Source organism: Meleagris gallopavo, chromosome 16 (genome assembly GCF_905368555.1).
Source record: "Meleagris gallopavo chromosome 16, MGAL_WU_HG_1.1, whole genome shotgun sequence".
NCBI lineage: Eukaryota > Metazoa > Chordata > Aves > Galliformes > Phasianidae > Meleagris > Meleagris gallopavo.
The window spans coordinates 11,637,454-11,660,692 of NC_139419.1; positions in this window are offsets into that span (position 1 = coordinate 11,637,454).

Here is a 23,239-nt window from a genome sequence, read left to right on the forward strand (position 1 = left end):
TCAAAACATGTTGTAATTCTTTCATAACCAGGGAAAACTTACAACATCTAGCAAGGAGACACCGAAGTAGCCCAACCAACAGGAACAGTAAAGAAAGTCAGTGTTCAAGTCAGTACTGATTCTTTTGCAGGCCCAGTCTATATTCACTCCTGTTGCCATCAAATTGCTGACATACAATGCTGAAACATCTTGGAAACAATTTTCTCTGGTAAAGACCAGTTCTAAATATGTGGGCTTTATATATGTATATTTATAAAAGACATACACGTATGTGGAACACATAGATGATGGATTACTGTTGCCTTTTTTAATATTAAATCTAATTATCTTAAGAAGCCTCTGTAGGAGTCCTATCACATAATCATAGAAACATAGAATCCTTAGAGTTGGAAAGGATCTCTGAAGGCCAGCTAGTCCCCCTGCTGTGAACAGGGACACCACAGCTAGGTCAGGATGCCCAGATTGTAAATAAATATCATTTACGTAAGCGAGTATTTAGTAAGCCAGCTGACAGATAATGCCTAGTACTTAAAGAAATAGAAATGGAAGTAAAGTCCTAATTATCTCTCTTACAAATGATCTTTTTCATAATTCATAATCAACAAATTATTAGTCAACTGGATATGTCCAAAATGATGCACTGCAAAACTTAATTTACAAAATTTTTGTCATTTCTATTCATTTACTTAGTTGAACTATTTGCTTTCCAATGGAAGAAGCTTCCACTTATATCAGTAAAGTCCCCAAACCATAAATTATATTCTACAGTTTTGACATCATTTATTTTCACAGCACTATACATGCCAACCTTCTGACTACTCAAGATCAAAAGAGTTGCTCTCTAGGCTCGTATTTCATTATAACTCTCATACTTTATGCAGCAAATTAGACTTTACAGTAGCAGCTACAGCAAGACAGCCTCTCACTGCACAGCTTAAAATTACTGTAGAGGATTTCATATTGAAGGAGAATGATCCTATAAATTCATATTCAATTTAAAAAATGGATGAGAACTTTCTACAATTCCTTCCCATCCATTTTGTTAAGTTTTTTTTTTTATACATATATATGTAACCAACATCATTAAACCTTTAAAGTATTAGAAGACATTCAGGATTCTACGTTTGATAATGAAAGTTGGAGGGAAGCTAGCAACTACAAATGAAGGCAGATATTTCAACTGTTCAGAGGGAGTTGCACTCACATCACATTCAAAGGTCACCTACCAGGCATGCGCTGCTATGAATTTCTTTTCTGCCACGTTTGGAATGCCAATATTAACTTGTCAAGATAATTGCTACAGTTGGGAGCTCCCATGACTGGCAACTGAGAGTTTATTAGGTATCTGAAGGCACAGGAATGTGCTCAGCAGGATTTATATGTGACATTGAATTAGCTGCAGACACCTTTCAGTGGGAGTTCAGACCCTTACTCAGCTTACATGCTTGTAAGCAATTTCCACTGAAAAGTATTTTACAAGTAAACATTAAAATCACAGCTCCTGCAGTTCCATTTCTAACTGTTCAGTTTTTATAAATCTGACAAGTAAAATTGACCTTACACGTAATTCTTAAATTTACACTTAAAATGATGAATAAGTAACAGTGTGACAATACAATCAACTAATAATTTATTGCAATTATCTGTATGTATATATTTTGTTAGTGATATATTCCAGTTCAGAAACTGTTTGTGACAGCTTATGACAGTCGCATCAAGCAACAAAGACCACCTTATTGTAATCATTACTTTATAAATTCTCAAGTCTTCTTTGCAAACAATGAAGTTGATTAAATCCTTAAAATAATCACTGCTATGAATGTATAGAAAGTATAAGGCTACAGTTTTATACAAATTGCTACTGCACTTTAACAACTTAGAGGTATAAACATTAAATCAAACTTAATACTAAAGCAAATTATTTATTACTTACCAAGACTCAATGCCTTCATCTTCAGCTGATGCAAAGAACGATGCATCAGAAGTGGGAGAGGATAACACTCATTAATTTATTCCACAGACAGAACAGAAATGGAAACATCTCGTGTCCTGAGTATGTACCTATAGCAGACTAGGACTTGGCATGTAATTTAGTGAAGAAAGTAGAACATTGGAAAACTATGTTTTATCTACCATGAATTTTTATGTAACACCTGCCATTTATAATAAGAGCATCCAACCAAGCATTCATGTTTCCCCAGAGAAACTCTCCATTGATATTTTCCCATAGAAATGAATCAAAGCCAAGAGGATTTAAAAATTACTCATATAGTAGCAAAATGATTTGTGGGACTATTAGGTACATAGCTCACTGTAAACTACTGAAACAACAGTAGTAGTAGAAAAATGTTGATGCACATTTTCTTAGAAAGCTGTTACCTATTTACATATACTCTTCCAATGACTCCTTAAAAAAAAAATTGGGCAGCAAAAACATAGTATGGTCCTGCTATCAATGAAATCCCATGATTCTGCTACCTTCTATGTGGTTTTCTCCATTTCTAGCTGTTTTGTGCCTTTACTACGTAAGATCTTCTCACATACTGGCTATGCAACATGTGCCTGTACAAAACCTGAAAGGCTAGGATTCCAACTAAGGCCTCTAGACAGTAGTATCATGCAAACAAACAATTATATCAGCAACCACGAATGCTCTGAACTGCTTTCAGACCATATCTACTTAAGACACCTTGCATATGCATCTCTTACATCATTCACACAAACATATTTCCACAGCACTGTGAGCATCCGTGATTTTTCATAAACATTTTATGAAGAAAAAAAATAAATGAAACATTTGTCAGTGCTGTCAGAGGATTTTTCTCTCCACCACACATACAGAGAAGCAAAGGGCGACCGAAGCGTAATACATTTATTGGCCTTTTCAGAAACGTGTTACTCACTAGGCCTGACCTATTCATTCAATGCACGGAAAGTAGGGGGCTTAGCAATGACATTTCCTGATAACCAAGTACCTTACGGATTGCAGCATAAATCAGCCACAGGTTTTTGTTGTTGTTAGAGCCATATTATTCTGCTTGCTATTTGGAGATTTTCTTCACACTCTGATTTAATAACCTCATTGGTTTGAACTGATTTTGATTTCCAGTTACATTGAGACATTGGCAGCTCCTTCTTTATGACAGTTAAAAAAAGGTTGCCTTGACTTATCTCACACAAAAGCAACTGAGAACTTACTGATAATTTTACTGAATGTATATTTCAACTCAGACATTGCCATTAAATTCTCAGAAGAAGATGGCTTTGAACTTCATCAAATCACTTATTCACATGTCAGGGAGGAAAACAGAAAATATAAGCAGCTTTCTGTTCCCTGTTTTGGTAACAACTCCTTTTTCAGAAAGAGGGAAAGGAAGGATGCTTTTCCCAAAGCATAGATGGGATTTCTTTGCCATGTCACTTCACCTTCGCGCTAGTAACTTCAGAAACTTTAAGAAAGGTGTAAAACTACTTCAAGTTCAACAGGGATAAAGACTTCAATACAGCAAGTAGCACACATTTAAGCATTTGATCTACAGGAATTTTACAATAAAGCACAAGAAACACAGGTACCTTCAGATACGGTACAAAACTTTTTTATTTAGAGTGGTGCTGAATTTCAATATGTTCTTTAAATAGAAGAGCAAAAAAAATCAGCTGAAAGGCTTGACACAAAAACTAGCAAGAACACCTTAGAGAGTATTGCCTTAATTTTTGATTTTTGGAAAAAAATAAAGGGAGATAGTTCTATGCTAGAAATATTTAGAGGTCACTGATACAGTGGTTGACCAGGACAACTCAGCAATGGATTGGGTTTAAAAGCTGAGACACAGCAACAAGTGAGCAGCGCTAGAAAGTCTGAAGGCAACACCAATTCACAAGCAAGTAAGGCAATGCCTAGTGAAAACATTACTTGAGCCTGCCAAGTCTGCTGCTCCATAGATTGAAGCACAAAGGCCAGATGATAAGCTGTTTAAAACCAGTCACTCCTTAAGGTTTTTAAATGATGAAAGCACTAACAAACAAACACAACTGAGACTCTTGTGATGTTTCTATAATTTCACACACACAGAAGAAATAGATTCTGTGGAAATACTTTAAAAATGTGAGATAACAGCCTTCAGAGGAAAAAAACAGTGGTAGTACCTGTACATTCACAAACCTGAGCTAAAAAAAAATCCCAATACAAAACAGGAAACTAAAGTTGATAATTTATTAGTGGACCCAATTGATATGAAAACAACAGGATTTTAAACCAATGCTACAGTGAAAAATCATGTACAAACTTCCTTGTGAAACCCCCCAGAACAAGACATACTGTGACACTGATTCAAACCAACAGGGTTAAACACTAGCATTACACCTTAGTCTAAATACAAATGAATTTTTATTCTTTTACAGTATATAAGTGAACTTGTGTCCTTGCACTTTAAGGTAACCAACAGTTTACCTAGTTTCATTACTAAAACAATTTACTTTACCAAAGGGTAATATTAAAAATGTATTTGATTACAGCTGTTGAAGTCACCTAGACATTTTGTTATAGTAAACTATTAGCTTTAGAGCTCTCCACAAGTTCCCTACTGTGAGTTCAAAACCAGTTTCATGCAGAAAGATTCTGAGCTTCCAGCTGACATTAAATGAATCAGTATCTGTGCATTGAATAAAAATCCCAGTCGCTTATTAAAATTGCAGTGACTTATTCAACAAGGTTCAAAAAAGACAAATGCAGCTTAATAAACGTTAGTGGTCAGAAAGCACTGCCAATTTTGCTTTAGCAATCAAGTAACCAAAATAAATTCTAACAACTAATATTTTCACTTCTAAGAATGGTGTTAGTGATAATAACATCATCTAAAGAACACACTTAACACATTACCACAGAGTAAGCAAGTGAAAATAAAATAAATGTAATATGACTGGTAAATAGATTTCAGCAACTATTTAATTAACAATATTCTCACAATTTGCCTTACAGCTTGCTTTCAGCACAAACAGTTGGTCTGTGGTGGAATAATTGCTACGGAATTCTTTGGACTGTAACTAATGGATATCAGTCTAAAGAAGAAAAGAGTGCCATTTGAAATGCTAGAAAATAAATTTGTGTGGACTTCCACATTCTTCAGCTAAAACAGTTTTCAACAGGACATTTCAACATTTATCACGAACGTGCCCTCGCATTCAGTAATGAAGGCTGAACTTGAACTTGATCATGACAACCATCACACAGCGATGTGGGTATAGGTAATACAACATTTTAAACGAACACATGAACTGCAGAAAATGAATTGATTTGGTGGAAATTAGTAGTAAAATGGATTCTACATCCTGTAGCACAGTGTCAGTGAATGCTCCAGCCAGCGTTCGAGAATCAAGGAACTCTTTCAAAAATGTAAGCAGCTACCATAACAAACGGCAGATTTCAGTACAAATTTCAATTTAAGTTTAGCATATGGAGAACCTACACGTTCTGTATGATGCAATTCTTCTTCAACTAGTGTAGTAGTAGTAGTTAATTGGTTATATGAATATTAAGCTAACAAAATAAATGATGAAAGCACTAACAAACCAACACAACTGAGACTCTTGTGATGTTTCTATAATTACACACACAGAAGAAATAGATTCTGTGGAAATACTTAAAAAATGTGAGAAAACTAAGAATACAACTAAGATCAATCTAAGCTGTAGCAATGGAAAGCACCCAATGTAGGCAACACCAAATACAATCAATGTCATTATAGAATTTAGTAAAAATTCAGCTGATATATTTGTGTAATACAAAAAGACATCTCCATCATTTCGCAATGTGTTCAAACAGCTTATTGGATATGCCACTCGATAAGTAAGGCAAGGTAGATTTGGACTTGGAAGGAATCCATGACAACCATCAGAATCAATTTTAGAACAGATACAATGCATTTTTGTGAAGCAAAGCACAAATCAAATTGAAGAAGGGCATAGGGAAAAGGTCAGATATCCACCTTCTGTTGTTGGAAATTATAACACAAGCTTACCAAGCTCTTAAGTAGGTGGTTTCAATGCTGTGGACTTTCCTGAGAGCCACATTAAATTAATTGTTTTCATAACAAAAGAAAAACCCCAGGAATGGCTTGTTAAACACTAGAAGTAGCACAAGTGCCATAATGAAGTCTCATAACAAATTCCTCACCCAAAAAAACATAAGAAAGTTAACCACACCATTAAAACCACAGATAACTATTTAGCATTTCACTTTCCTTCAGTATGAAACAAGATTTCCTACCTCAGCTTTGCCAGCAGCCAGTACCATCAAAACCTGAAAATTATAGGAAAAAATGCATTAGTACCCATTCAACAAAATAATGAGATTATTTGCTTTTTAGGTTTTCTTTGTAATGAATTGAAAAAACTAAACTGAAGAGAACATTTTTTCACTTTTATACTCTGATTTAACTATTTACATGTCATGTTTGTCAGAAGAGAAAAATAATGATGAAGAAAAAAGTTATAACACGTAGCAAAGCAGAATTAGAAAAATATTTTATATTTTTGTTCATTTTTTTTTCTGAGCAAAGCAAGAATAACACAGCTGCAAGCTCTTTGAACACATCAAGACGCTCTCCAGGATTTGTTTAAAAACAAGCCTCCTTTGTTCTACAATTTAGAATAGTTCAGTTGGAAGGGACCAACAAAAATCGTGAGTCTAATTGCAGCCTAAAGACTAACCCAAAGTTAAAGCATATTAATAACAACCTTGTCCAAATTCTTCTTGAGCACTGATCACTGTGGGGCATTCAATCATCTCTCCAGTGTTTGAGCACCTGCAGCTTAAGGAATTCTCCCCTAATGTGTGCTCTGAACTTCCCATAGCACAACTGCTTTGTACTGTTACCACATTCTCAGGTGCTGCAATCACAAGCTGAGGTTGTTTTGCCCATGGCAGCAACTGGAAAGTGATGTCCCTGTCTTTATCTCAGCCTTAAAACCTTATTTTCTTTGTCTCTCTCATTCAGAAGATGGACTGAGATCCAAGTTCAGTGCACGACATACACCAGTTTCATGCAGAAACATATGACCTTCAACTTCTTCACTGAAATTATCACACAATCGCTATTTAATTCTGACTTACTGCAACCAAGGCTGTGCTTAGCACAAACATACGAATCACCTGAACAGCCAAGGAATTGTAGCAACAATTTGTCTCTGCCAATCAGGGAACTGAATTGAAGACAATTATAGTTCAGCGTCTAAAGCTAGAAAAACAGGTTTAGCTACTATCACAAACTTGTTTAAAAGATCTGTTCTAGCAATAGACATAGTTTTCACCGATATTAGAGTAACTTGAGCTCTTACACCACTTAAAATGGACAGAAATAATAAAAAATATAGATTCAATAGCACTCATGATGTTGTTGTTAGGCCATGAAGCTTTTTATAAATGCAGTTTAACAAGCATTAAATGTTCATGTTACAACATTGTCACCATTTTACTACATTGACAAACCTTTAATAGTCTCCTCAGAACTTCAAGACTGATACCTAGCTAGCTGTAAGTCTACCTACGTGAGAATATATCTATTTATATTAGCTTTAATAATCACTTCTCAAGAATGTCACAGTTTCAACTCAGCTTTAAGGAGTAGGAAAGGAACTGACCAAACATCATCCAGTTGGCAGAGAGGAAGAAGAGCTTGGTGTTTTTTGAATAGGACTTGGTGTACGTACCAAAAAGACAGTCCCATACATCATCCTTGTCTCTAAATCACGGAGAGATGGATTTGAATGGTAGACTGGTGGATAAGGCATTGTCTGGATGGCCACATTCAAACAGTCAGTGGCTTAACATCCAGGTGGCTATCAGTGAAAAGTGATGCCTCACACGGACACGTTTTGGGAACAGCATCATTTTGTATCTTTATTAATGACAAAGTGGGATTGAGCGCAGCCTCAGCGAGTCTGCAGATGACACAAAGCTGAATGGTGCAGCTGATGATCTAAGAAAAAGGGACAAGAGACTTAAAAAGTAGGCTTAAATGAACCTCATCAATTTCAACAAGGCCAAGTAAAAGGTCTGAAAGCCATCACATCCATCCACTGCTATCATTCCAGTAGGCTTAACCATCGCACTGTTAGTGTCTCCTCACAAGAAACTCTTTCTACTGATAAATTCAGTAGAGCCTCACTCCTTTTACTAGAATTTAATCCTCCTTGGAGGAAATGACTAGACACACACACCTCCTAAAACGCCAGAATTTGAAGTGAATTTCTGGATACTCACATGAATTTTACTCTAAACCATCTCTTAGAGAGGCTTATCCCTCTATCAAATACGTTAGAAATGTGACTACAAGTGAACAATATGACTATTCCAACCAAGGACTCTGTTGCCTTCCAACGTAATTAAATTCTCTTCCATTTTGATAATTCACCTTCTATGTCCAAAGATTGTATTTCTTTTTTATACAGTCATATTTTCCCATTGCTTTATAGCCCCGCAGTGGTCAACTGGATCACTGGATATATTATTATGTCCAGATCTTTCTTCACCAAGTTATTATCTCATAAATCCCTGCTCAGCAGTTGAATTCTTGTTAATTCCTAGAAGTATGACCTTTTACTTGGTATTACTAACATTAATTCACTTCTCTTTTACCAATCTTCTAGACCATCCATCTCTCCCTGGATAACACACCAGGCTTTTCTATATTAGCAGTTCCTTGCAGCTTCTCTTTTTATCAAATTTCATTAGCACATTGTTATGCCAAGCGTGTGTTGAAAAATTATCAGATGAAATGAAAAATAACTCAATGCAGCAGTGCCACTATAGTGACACTGCTACGAAAAGCATTATTTGAAACACTGCAGCACCATACTGACACTTGTATAGCAGAGAAGGTGACAGTGCATTCATACCAGATACATGAGTGAAACATTCACCAGGACAAGCTACAGAGAGAGAAGCTGGGCATAGTGGTACAGTTATTTCTGGAAATTCTGCAGTGATTCTCAGACTAGAAGGATACTCATCTTTGTATCAACTGAGGCAGAGACGGAGCATTTCTATTTGAAATAACGACATTTCTCAAGCTAAAGTTAGTGAAACATTAATTTAGTACTGTATCTCAAATCACATACATGAAAGTACTGAACTGTCAGTCTGTGAAAACCTGAAAATTATCTGAAAGTTTTAAAAGATTTTTATTTTTGCTTGTCTTAACACAGATATTTACTGCTCTACTTCTACAACTGATTTCTTCTTCCCACCAGCCCTGCTCCCCCTCCCAGAGTTCCTCAAACTTCTGATTTCTAGACCAGCAGCTGTACCCTCTGTCACACTTGAGAAACAAGTAAATGAAGACATGAAAGTACAGACGTGTGTGGTTGGGAAAGAATAGCAGTCTGGAACTCACTTTTTGCTGTAGGCTTTTACAAAAACTGTCTGTATGTCACAGTGTGATTGCTCAATTAAATCCTCCGGGAAAGTGCTGCCAGATATCCTGCCCCTTAAGCAGAACACACACTGAGATCCATAGCCTGAAACACAGAACTGCTTTATTTATTCTCCCCTCGGCATTAAGTGCTTACCATCCTACCTGGCATACCAATGGTTACCTGACTCCTGTGACTCACAGGAGACACAGTGACAAAATCTGCTAATAATTTATGATATTACAAGTACTCACATCTAAATTAACATCATTAAATTCCTTCCTCTTGTCCTGCCTCCCCCTGTTTTCCCCCTTTTTGGTTTCTGACATGTCAAGCTCATTCTTACAGACAGGTGGGGATAAGGACAAGCCATGGAGAGAAGAAGGAGAACTGGAGTGTAAGCAATGCGCCTGTCGCAACTGCTGGATCTCGCTTTCTGAGGCAGGTGGCTTCATTCTACCTGCCATAGCTTATTGTTCTTAGCAGTGATCTGTATTAAGTGTAATGTTCTTTTACTTTCTTTTGCTGTGTCTCTGACATTTTTTATACTACTAAATAATGAGGCAATTTCAGCAATAGAAACTGTAGCTTGGGTGAGGGACTTCTCTCTTTCCCCCAGTAAACCCTCTGTGACATAGAAAACATGGTCATATGCCACTTTCACAAGGAAACTACAGTTTTGTGTGTGTACACGCAGCAGAAGATATGTGAGACAAATCATCATTTAAAATATATATTTTTAAATGTTTACTACTCATAAGAGTTGTACACAGTTAATTCCCACTCTGCAAAAGGAATCCTGTGACTGCTGCAAATGGATAACAGTGCAAATAAAATAAGAAGTCTTTTAAACTGCTGGGTTTTTTTTTGTTTGCTTGTTTCAGCATTTCAAAAGGTTTTCTCTTAGGGTGGCTGAAGAAGCATGCATCCATAGCTTTGATTCCCCAGAACTGTGCAGAAGACAGACACACTTGTAAGACAGCTATGATTTGCACAAGGGCAGGAAAGCGACAGGGCTGTACAAATGGCTTGGTATTTATACAGAAATGTGAAATAGTACTTTTAATTCATCTTACTAAGTTCAGGAAATTTTTAATTTTATGATCTGATAATAGCTGTGCTGCAGCCTTTTCTTAATATGTGAATTCACATGCACGTTGGGACAGACGAGCAAGATTGATTGCCCACTGTTTTTTCCCTTTTTCATTTGCCTGGAGCAGCCCCTAGTCTGCTTCCTGAGCATTCAGCACATACTTCTAATTGTGATTCACACTCCATGTTGCTGAACAGAATTTCAGTTGTTGGAGCTATCTCGTAACAGGTGTATGAGAAACTGGCCTTATGCTGAGTATCCCTTCCTACTTCTGCGCTCCATTATGTGAACAGTTATACCACCGATAAACATTCAGCAGTGAAGCTAAAAAAAAAAAAAGCCAACATAAAAAAAATCTGTCCCTTTAATAACATCAAAGTGTAAGGTATGACAATTTAATGTTGATCAAATTTAAGAAAATAAGCAAATCCGTGTTGTATTACTTCCTAAAGCACCATGTCAATGAAACATGAAACTGCAGCTAGTCAAATTTACTGAAGTAATCGTGATAAATAGAGCTATATATCTAAACTGTTCATTTAACGCATTTAGATATCTCCTTCACCATAAGCATACATAAATAGGCATGCAAGAGTTATTACCTCCCCGCTAAGCCAGTTAGGATTCATTAGGTTCTAATCACTGCCTTCATGCTTTCCAATATCGCTTTTAAAAAGCAATCTGAAATTAAGTTTTGCCTCTACATTCTTTAGACTACCAGGAAATCCTAAACCTCCAGTTATAAACTCAATTCTTACCAGGAAGGTGAGACTTGATCTAACGATTACCCACGTAAGGGTTTCTTTTGTTGTTCATGTTCTTAATATTGTGCTCATTAATGCTAAGATAAAACTCTGAACTAAATAATATTTGGTAATTACAGACTTGGACTTCTGTTAAACTGGCTGGGAAGACTTCAAGAGGCATTTACATAGCAGCTCTTCCCTTCGCAGCAGTAAGCAAGCAAGCTGAACTGATAGCCTGTAGAAAAGAAGAAAATTGGCATGGTGTCATCTAAGCACTGAAAATAAATAGTCATATGTTTAAAAGCTGAAGTTTAACTTCAAAATGTCATGTGCAAATTAAGTCAGCTAACAAAACTCATGTGTGCACCCACATATAGAGAAGCACAAACCAGAACTGTTAAATTTTAACTACTTGAATGAGCCATTGTATGGATATACACGATGCCACGTGGGAACTTGCCTGACTCAAAACTAACAAATCATCACTACAGAAAACTGGGTGGATAAAATGCTCTTTGTAGGCAATTGCTCCTGAAAGCCCATCTGAAAAGCTCTCTGGATATAACTTCAGGCTTTCTCACCGGATCTTGCACAACACCAGACAGAATATTCTGTCTATATCAGTTGCACATGACTGCCCATTAAAAGGATTCAATATATTAAAGACATACACGAGTGAAATAGAGAACAGGTAGAATCAAGAATCATATTTCCTAGATATGTATCTTTAATTAAAGTTTGCTCAGTTTACTTACTGCTATGGACAACAGCATTAGATCACTCCAAGCATATGGAAGCTCAGTCAGTATACAGAAAATGAGTAAGCAGCTGATGAAAAATACATCTGCCCTTAACTACATTATAGGAGTAGTTATGATGATCAGTTAATACTGGCTAACAGTATAAGATACTTCAACTAATTTTGCCATAGAAACAGAAGGCAAAGTGTGGAGTCATTATGTCTAATTCACCACTATGAAGACTTTTGTTCATTATTAGGCAAGACCCAGGCTGGGGGATGTGCCAACTGCTTTCTATTCCCATCACATGGCTCCTGTCTGACTGACACTTAGGGTCAGACCTCAAGCTTGTATCCCTTACCAGCTGGTCCAGCTTGAAGCTCACAACTGAATACACACACATCCTGTGCACAACCACTCTGGACAGAATGTCTGCAGGATCTTCGCTAGAACCAAAGAGCTTTGGCTCTCCAGAATTGGCCCCAGCAGCTTAGCACAGTACATGAGTCCACAGCCCTGACCAGGTTCCAGGAGCTGCCATCAATTCCACTCACACATCTCTGCTCTGATGGGGACTGAGAGCCACCCATTTGCTCCAAGAGCTTTTGTTATTTCTATGGATAATCTGAGTAAACTAATGGAAAACAGATCCTCAAACTTTTCTTTTTGCCCGTCACAAAGGATGCTGAATGCTGAATGTGTCCATTACAAAGCAGACATAAAATGATATTTTTTCTCAAAATTTAACTGCACTTTTACAGAGAAAGCTGCACTGGATAGAACTTTCAACTTTTCTCCCTTTAATACTGGGAATAAATCCCACTAATTATAATAAGGGAAAACAGCAGCACATAATAGTTGACCGTAAGAAGTACAAGGCTTTTGTTAACAATAAAAACATTTGAAAATTGTTAGCTGTCCTTCTAGAAGTAAATCTAAGCCTGATTTATCCCTATTGCTAGCAAAATATCCACATATACTCCTGCATTACAACCTGTGGCAATCTTTTCAATTTCCATAATTTAACCAAAACCTGGATTTCCTGCTTCTTAGATAGAAGTTCATGAACAATTCAGAGCGATATGCAATAAGCCATATCTGGAATCCAGGATAAGCAAAACATCTTTAAGTAAACTGTTAAGCCACTGAGAGCTTTTACATGGATTCTCATAAAAATCACCTTGGTGCTCCCTGCTTAGCTTCTTAACTTAGCAAGAAGAAAATTAATTAGAATGAAAACAGACAGAAAGACCTAGCAAATTTTACTTTTCACAACAAGAATTTTGTGCCATTATACAGAACATAGGTAAGAGAGTAGTATGGAAATGAAACTACTCTTTTCTCATCTCTGCTTCACAATAGCTCAGAGGCAGAACCAGCACCATCCATTTCACCTCCAAGCAGTAAGCTCAATTCTTTTTTAAATATTCATATTATGCCAGAATAACATAAAAACAAATGATGAAGCAAAAACAGAAGATGGACTTAACTCCAATGTCCTGCAGTAGCTGCAATAATTGCATAGCCAGCTCATTATATAAAGTTAGTCCCTTGAGCCTACAACGTCCCAGTTAAGCGACAGTAATAGAAAGCAGCTGTATGAGGACGTTAGGTCAGCAGAATCATTAGCCCCTACAATTGCACCACTATCACTCCTCTTTGACAGCAAGGTTTTCACACATCATCAGGCTCCTAAACAGGAGGTCAAACATTATGATGAACTTAACCCAGTAACCCATTAACAATGAACTGTGTGGCTCAGAACTCCAAGGAAGTCCACATCTCTGGAAACTTTCAGGAGCTTAATGAATTTCAATAGCTCCCTATGCCCTCACCTTTTCTGTCTCTGTTGTTGCTCTGGAATTCAGTTGCAGATGATTAGTAAGGTAAAGTTTGTTAAGTAAAGGACTGTAAAGGTGATTAGCAAAGTGCCAGTAACCAATACTTTTGATGAGAATAACCTTTTGTTTCCCTGAAGTTTATCTCAGCATTTCTCTGAAATCACGCAACAAAAAGAACAGATTATTTAGAAAACAGAAGTTGTACAAAAGATATCTTAGCAAGGAAAAATTCCAAACATCACAGGGCAAAACAGGGGTTATAAATAACAGTTACACCAACACGTGATGTGAATTCTTTCCTTTAAACAATCTGAAAGATTCTCCCAAGTTATCTCAGCAATAACCCTACAGCTCACGGACTCAACCTCCCTGCCATTACTGCCAGGGCCTGCTCTCAGGTCTCCCACCTCAATCTGGGCATCAACAAAACTCATGGTATAGGGAGACTGCACAAGGGTTCTCTGAAGTACGCTGGAAATATGGATATAGGACAAGTTGAGTGCTAAGGGAGCTGGATTGTGTTGCTAAGCCTTACCTCAGATCCCAGGAAATAAAGGAGAAAGACTTTTTGGAAGCTAATTCTGGGCACACAAAAGACAAGAAATGATCACAAGGAGCCAGAACAGATTTACAACAGGCAAATCCTGCTCAAAAAAAAAAAAAAAAAAAATTGCCTTCTGTGATGAAATCAGTAGTATCCAGGACACTGGGAGAGTAGAGCACACTATTTATCTTCATTTTCAATGTTTTTGGTACAATCTCCTGTAGCCAAACTGGTGGGAATCAGACAGGAAGACTGCCCACAGTAGATGTGCCAGAACCATCCTTGGAGACTTTCATCACTCATCCAGACAAGGCCCCGAGCAACATCCCCTACCTTTGCACTGCTGTGCTGTAACCAGCTGAGCTTTGCTGATTTCTATTAGTTGAAAAACTGGGCTAGTATATGCATAGATACCCGTATTCCAAGGGAACATACTGCCTCTTACATAACTGATATGCTAGTGGTTAGAATCTGTAACAGACAAAAATGAAGACAAAGTTCTTTGTCAGTGTGTGTGTGTGTTCGTTCTGATTAAAAAGGAAGCCTGTGAAGTTGCCAAGGTTTTCTAAAGTCTTTACACTCATTTACACCTTTTGCAGGTGTGAGTAAATGCGTCCCCAGTGTGCCAAGCACTTTTGCAATACTTAGGTAAAGCAAAGGCCCTTCCTTTTTTGTCTTGATGAATTTCAGTCAGAAAAAACAACCCTTCTATCAATGTCAAAGCCTAAATAAGTTTGACTAGATGCTGATGTTCTTCAAATTGTTTCTACTAGCAAAAGTTCTGGATGGTTTGTTTTCAAGAAATTAATGGTGATACACCAAGGTCATAGTACCTCTGCTGCAGTGAACAGATGTTACCATATTAGTGCCACATTCCAGTACTGTGCTAAACTAGAACTACTTCTGGTTGTCATTGTACGAGGTGAGGAAAAACCAGACAAACAGAAAAGCCCTGTTTAATATATTCAGCCTAAAACGCAAACATTTGAAGGAAAGAGCTATTGCAACTATAAATTCCATTATTCACATCCTCATCAAAACACATGTCAGATATTTTCATCAAATCTAGCAGAACAATAAAAAGAAATCTTGGTTCTTCTATAGTCATAGAAGCTGCTATAGTCATTTATAAGCTGCTATTTATTCCTGATATTGACAGCTTTAGTATATATGCAGTTTATGTTGCTGTTACACTGAGGTAGAAACAGATGTATATTTCTCCATCTTTTTTTTTCCTGAGATTATTCCAAGCTAGTCATGGTTATGCTTAGCTTTCTTAAACCTGTATGAGATTACTGTGGTGAATCCTTTAGAGGAGTAATACACGGATGCTTCCAAAGGCAGGATGTGCAGGATGCAGTAGCTTGTTGATTGTGATGGAGGAGGATTGAAATAGGTGGAAACTGAAATAAACACTTCCTTAATGATCTTGTAACAATCACACTTTTTGCAGTGCATTAAAAATAGGGCTGAGTATACCTCAGTGTGATGAAGGCAATGAAGTAATGCACCAAGATGAAGCAACGTACACGAGCTTTACTTCAGAAGGATGTTTAAGATTTTTGGTCACTGTTGATTAAGAGTTAACTATTTAAAGTGCTTTCTTTGAAGTAGCTTTACTATTTTTGAGGGACATTGCTAGAACACATTATTTAAAATGCAGTAGCACCTTAAGAGCTACAGTGAACACAGGTTCAGTGTACCAGAAAATTCAAGATTTTGAGTCCTACTTTTAAACATCGAACATCAGACAAAAGGCAGTTACTTCCACTGGGAAATTGATAGCATCGGGCTGAAATGCCTAGCTTTCCAAATCAATCTTGCAGTTATTAAAGGAGACATGAAATGACCTGAATCAGCCAACAGACTGCTTATACTAATAGTTGTCATTTGTACTACTTGGAATGCTTGCTTCTGTGAGGTTCTGTGCTTAACACTTAAGCTCCGCCTCACAAACTCTTTGCTATGTAAATAATCTTTATTTGAGGAAATACTAATTGTAACCTCCCAAAGCCAGAAACTTAACTGTATGAAAGAACTGTTGCCTGTCATTTTGTGATGTGAACCAAGATGCAGTTCACATCAGGATGACAGCATTTCAATTTAAGCTTAAGAAGTAAGGTAGGTAAGACAAATGGGAAAGCTTGGTTCTTAGAAAACCATTAGACTTGGCAACTTTAAAGCACATTCACCAACTCACAGAAAGAACATGCGCATAAGAACTTTTTGCTCCCTTCCTACTTTACTTCTCTGCAAGAACCAGAGACAGTTCATGCATTACATGCAGGCTTGGAGTCACAGCCTGCAGGTAGAAACGATCAGGAAAAAGTTATGATACATAAAATAGAAAATGAGTAATTTTTCAGATTTCAATGAGTTTAGGAAAATATACTTTCAAATGATGAATCTTGTGTTCAGTAATATTGCTATTTTAAGTTTTGCCACTTCTTATACTCATGCTTCCTGACAAGAAAATGGGAGCAAAATAACGGTAACTGTTTTGAACAATAGAAGGGTTAAATAGAAGGAAATCTGTCTTAGGTGTCCAAACTTAAAAGGCCATTTGTTTCAAGGTAGTTTTTTTTTATTATTATTTTTCTCTAATACAGCACTAAAAGGCATGAACATACTTTTGCTAAACGCAACAGGAAAACCAAAAAATCCAGCACTTAAATATGTGGGAATTTTAAATAGTTCCCCCTCCACAAAAGAAATTTTCAACACATGGTGTATTCAGAATAATCAGATTTCTATACAAGCTCTCTGCCCCACAACTCAGAGTTAATGCATGAATGATTAAAAAAAAAAGCCACGTGAAAGCATTTAAATTACAGTATTCCTCTTAAAACTCCCTTGAACATCAGTGGTAGATACGTGTAAAAGATCACAAGTCAGGCCTCGTTAAAGAGTTCTAACAGATCAGAAAAGCAGAATGTAAGTGTATCCAGTTCTGTTTCATCCAGACAACACTAAGAGTCATGGAATAGTATCTTCAAACAGTTATGTTTTATTTTGACCAAAATACACTTGTTACAAAAAAAAAGTTTCCTGAAGTAATACTAATACCAAAGGTGACCTTTGTGCATTTCAGCTTGTTTTTTTCTTCCAAAGCACATTCTTATATAAACAAAATTCTGGCAGACAAGTCAACACTTTTTATTTGATTAAGCCATCTCTGTTTGACTTGTGTGCTGATCTCAGACCAAAGAAGATTCTTCCAAAACAGGTCAAAGTTCTCTTGCTTGTAGATAAGTCTTGAATTAGACCCTTATATCTTTTTAGACCAAGGGAACAATATAGGGCTCCATCAGTTCAAAATGGAAACCCAGGAAAAACAACAACAACCAGATTCTGCATTCCCATCAGTATAAAACAAATGTAAATTCTCTTTCACTAAAAGGGCACACATTGCAGTGTTAGGTTATCACTTCATTTTTTTTTTTCATTGCATCTCAGAAGCAACAAAACGCATCAACTCACAGCCAACCTGAACCTGGCACTGCACAGAAGTACAATAATATGCACTGATGTAGAAAACACTGTATGTCTTGGTCCTGGGAAAGATACTTGCTAAACATTCATTAGTTAATTTTCTATTAATTTTTCAGCATTTAAAAAAAAACACATTTCTTCATGGAAGTGAATTAAGTTTTCTATATTTCCTTACGAATTTATATTCTGAGCTCATCTGCACCACATTTTCTTTATGGATAATGAGCAAGGCAACTTCACTTAGCTGTCACTGTAGAAGTGAAATGTTTACAGGCTGCATTTCGGAGATCCTGGCAGCTTACATTCTAAGAATCCTTTTTTCATTCCTGACAATAAGCACTGCTTTAAATTTCTCTTAAGCATGAACAGAAAATGTTATTTGAAAAATCCTTGAACTTTGTTTACCCCCAGTAATGCTGTTACAAGAAATGCTAGTTCAGATACATCATGCTGATGATGTTTCATGAGATGTGACGAAGACCATTAGCTACCTTAATGTCTTGCAGAACTTCTTGGGAAATTGCAAACATCTCACAATTAATTAGCAGGGAGATAAATATCTTTGTCTATGAAGCTTACGAACAAAATACCCATTATATGACTTTGAATGTATTTCTCCCAATACATTTATTCAGTAGTCTTTTGAGGACATACTACTGAGATAAAGAAAGCTCAATCTCAAGCCAGTTTTGAGCAGCTCGCCTACTAAATTCACTAAACATTTCTCTTTATTTGCCTCTCTGAAGTCACCCCTTAACAAAGTACATATGAGTATGCCTATTTTCATTTTTCATTTCTATGCATGTATTCAGTCACAGTCTTAAAATGACATGCTTAAGCCCATGGGTCCTGAAAACACCATCTTTTATCCTTCATTCTTGGTAAACCCCATAGTTTGAATTTATCTTTGAAACGTGACCAAAAGAATTTCACACTAGATTATCCTCCATTGAAGTCAAACGTAAGATTCATTGTTGATACAGTTCAAAGGTTATTGCTGTCTAGTTTTGAATTTGTGCTAAAAAAGGCATAGAAGTGACAAACCCCTCTTAGCAGAAAGGATAAAAGTGCCAGCATACACACTTCAGCAAATCTTTTCTTTGCATGCTTTGCCCTTCCATTAATCTGAGAATATTTGAACCTATTAGGATTTTTCTCTATAATCAATCAAATTTTATGTGTAATTAACAATATTGTCTTTTAATATATTAGATCATTTGGGCCCATACTGTAGAAAAAAAACATTTTACTGAGTGTTAACAATTCAGTTACCTTCAGAATTTTTTTTTTAAGTTCTGATTTAGAGAAACCTGGCTCAATTCTCCAAGACTGTTGGATTTCTTTTGCTCTTGTAACAATATCATTGGATGAACACATCAGTATTAGCAACAGAAATCATTCAAAAGCTTTTAATGTTTTCTGGGTTTTTTTTCCTTAATTCACAGGTGAAATTATTAGACATCTATTTTCTTATTTGCAGATCTACGTGTCACTCTATATATAATGGGTCAGAATTCTTCATCATTATATTCACTATTTTTAAATGCATTTTTAAATGATAATTAAATCTGAATTTCCAGCATATTACTCTAAAATGACTATTGAAATAAAACTCCTTTTTTGAATGCAGTAACTATTGCCACCTTATACTACCATTGTGATGTAAACTTTGATTACATGAATGAATCCAATGACATACCAGTTTGTCTTGAAAAACATGCTTAAATTCAACCCCTCACTTCATTTCTTCAAGCGTCATGTAAAGCAAAACTATTGAATGTTACAAATCCAACCTTGCCCTAAAAGGACTCAGTCAGCACTGCTCTACTTGTGTTCTTTCTTTTCCACTCTTAAATCTAGATTAATCCAGAGAACGATCAGTTAGAAGATGGTCCTAGTGTGACTGAAGGGTGAGAGGGGAGGTAGGTGTGTGGGTGAGTCCGAGATGGCAATGAATTAAAACTGAAGGCCCAATCATTAGACTCAGTCTTGAAACCACTGTCACATCATAGCAATACATAGCACACAATAGCTAATTCTGCACTGGTATAAAGAGGTTTATATGTTGAGGGAAATCAGCTGTAGTGATTCAACAGAGTAACTAAGCTAAGATATAAAGTTACTCCTCTGAATTATTTCTGGAATTGAAGAAGAATCAGCTTTTTTCCATCACAAGTCTCGTATTAGCTTTCTTCCTAGCTCTGTTGAATTGCTGTTTTTTCATCTGTATAGTTTGCACCATCTTCAACAGATGCACATCAATCAGCTGCCATGCAGTTATTATAATTACTTGGCAGAGGATGCTGTGCTATCTGTGACTTGTTTTCTGTTTCCCTCCACAAACACGTCCTGACTTCTCAAAGAGATTCTGCCCAGAACTCAGTATGAAGGGTCAAGTGCAGCAACAAGAAACCTGAGTGCAGAAAGGGGGGATTCTGCAAACCCATTTTACAGTGAGCTTTTAGAAAATGAAGTCTATTCATATGCATCTCTTATGCATATTCTACAGTTTGCTACTCTTTGCAAGTCCTCTGAAGCACGTCTGCAGTCTTTCATTCTGAGAGCCAGTCTCCTAGCACAGCTCCCTGTCCTTGTACTTTCCTGAGTCAGCAGTCCAGTGTATTTAAGTTATTCAGTGCACACCATCTAAAACTAGTTCAGCAAAGTCTTTATCTTAAACAGTGCTAGTTTCTATTGGTCAGAGACAGCTGAAGTTGGTAACAGTTCAGCAGAACAACTTTCAGTGCACTTTCATATTTGTCAGAGTTGTCATTTTAGTAAAATTTATTTTGTTTTTACAATTGCTTTCCATGAACTGGCTAGAAAATAAGGTTATAAGCATGAGCCTTTAAGGAAATGATATGCTTGAAGAGCTGCAGGCTGTCACTTCTCTTTTCTGGACAGGGTGACTTTGTTAGTATTGTTTCTGTTTTTTAATTATTTCTGTTTAACTTAATGGTGACCCTAGAGAGAAATTTCATGTGCCAGTATGAGCTCTGCCATCCTCATCATAGTTCTGTGTCATTGAAGACTAATAGTACAAAGTCATCAACAATACTCAGTACAGCACGTTAAGACAATTCAAGAAGACTAAGAAGCTTTAAGGCATCAAAATATGCATTCTGTTCTTAAATACTGTGAGAAAAACTTCTAAAAAACACTCTTACATTGATTGCAGTGTGCATGGTAGCAGCATCAACAATTAGAAGTCTAGGGAAAAAAAACTAGTAGGCACTGAAATTGCTAGAGCTCAACAAAACAACAACAAGAAGGGATGGTAATAAAGGAAAAAACAACAGCAGTGATGAACACACCCAGGGTTGTTCAGAAGTCGTGAGACTGGAAGACAGAGAAGTAAACAAACACTATTCCTGCACTTGGGTTTCTCAAGTTCCACAGATGAAGGAGACAAAAGCCTGACTGATGTAACTAAAGCAAAGTGAATTACACTTGTGAGCCAAGCAACATTGAGGTCTACATATTTCCCTCTGATATATTTGTTAACATTGAGATAACACTAAACAGCTAAAACTCCAGTAATGGCAGTGATGCTAAATCCACTCCCTTGCTGGGGTTTACATGCTGATCTTCTGTCCCATGGGATAGTCTGCAACCATTGCATAACCAGACTCCCAGCATCCAAAGAGAAGGGGTCCATCATATGAAGAGGCTGCAAGCAGGAAATTCTCTCAACAGACCAGAAATTACAGAGAAACGAAATGGGGCCTTCAGAGCATTCCTACATAGGAAGCACTTCTTTTGACTTCAATTTGTTTTCTCTCCCACTCATGAGAGAAGCCTCGTAGAGCAGCTGCTATCATTGAAATCCACAGAGGAGAAAAAGAAACAGAAGGATTCGTACAACTCCTAACACATCCATCACCTTGTTTTGTTTTCATTTTGTTTACCAGCAAGACAAGATGCTCCTCTACCCACAGTTGGCCCTCAGAAACACAGTGTACAAACTTTCATAAAACATCCACAGAATTTTTGCAATCCAGTTTATTTTCTGGAAGTGGCAGAGTACTAAAATTTAGCTAAACTTATTAAAAGAAGGAAAATCTCCAATAATTAGCTCTTCCCCTAAATGCTTTTTCGCTCTCATTAAAAGCAAAGTGCTATGCTAATATACCTTGCCTTGCAAATGTCTCACAATTCCTGCTAACAGAATTAAACCCAATTCTCAGCAAATAAACTTTCAATGCAGTTAATGGAAAACAAGGATCAGAGCTACTTTGTGTGAGAATGGGTCATTACCACAAGTTCCTAATTACAAGTATCTTAATGCATAATGTAAAACACAATTTTATGTAGGCTCTTAAAAATTAAAGGTGTAGCAAGATCAAAGATTCGATGTACATTCTGGATGCCTTGAAAATATACATTAAGACAAAGAACAGATCTGCAAAATACATCAATTCATTCACTTATCCTTCAAAAACACATGAATAAATTGTGCAGTTTGCAAGAATGCAGAAAAGGATTTTGTCTTAGGATATATTCTGACACCAATTTTATTTTGCCTCTTTCTCGGCCCTCTTGAAAGAGAATGTTTCACATTTACCGATTAACAAAGGATTAATACTTTCCTCTAGAGCATGCCCATCCAGCCTGGCCTTGAGCCTTTCCAGGGATGGAGCGTCTGTAATAAATCACAGCAACCAAACCACAAAATACAGGACCTGAATCTGACTTGCAAGTCAATGTTTTGCTGCTTTGAATGATTTCATAACAGTTGCGCTTGTCTGATATTTCATGAATAATCTGGAAGAGTACTGCAGCTAATGCAGCCCATAATGCAGAGCTCTTCTGCAAGCCAAAGCAGACTGCACCTTAACCAAAGCTGATCATTTAAAATGCTGTTACAAGTGAAATCAAACTTTTTTATATAGAGCATTATATTTTACATCCATTTATTTTCATGAGAGTTTTTATCCAAAACTTCACAGTTCTCAGTATGATGAATATTTTACACTCTGGCTAACTCTGGATGTAAGGAATTTATGTATATTTTTGTCTGACACAAATGTAAAACTTCAAGATTTTTCATCAGCAAAATCACTAAATGTTGTTGCTACATTCATATTGCCTCTTCTCACCGTCATTATTATTATTAATGCAACAAGTGGCTTCCCCATCCCACTGATGACACAGATCCCCTAAAAGCAAAGCTCTTTTTGCTTCTTCAGCTTTGTAGTTGTCCTCTCCCCGAAGGGCATGTAGGCACAGACTGGAAATTAGGGCTATAGAAAAGAAAATAATTTCCCATTTGGATGCCCATTGCATTGTGCCGAAATCAGAGCCTAGAGAATCCCATCACTCATATCAACTTCCTGGGCTTCATGGAGAAAAATGATTACTTAAGAACAGCA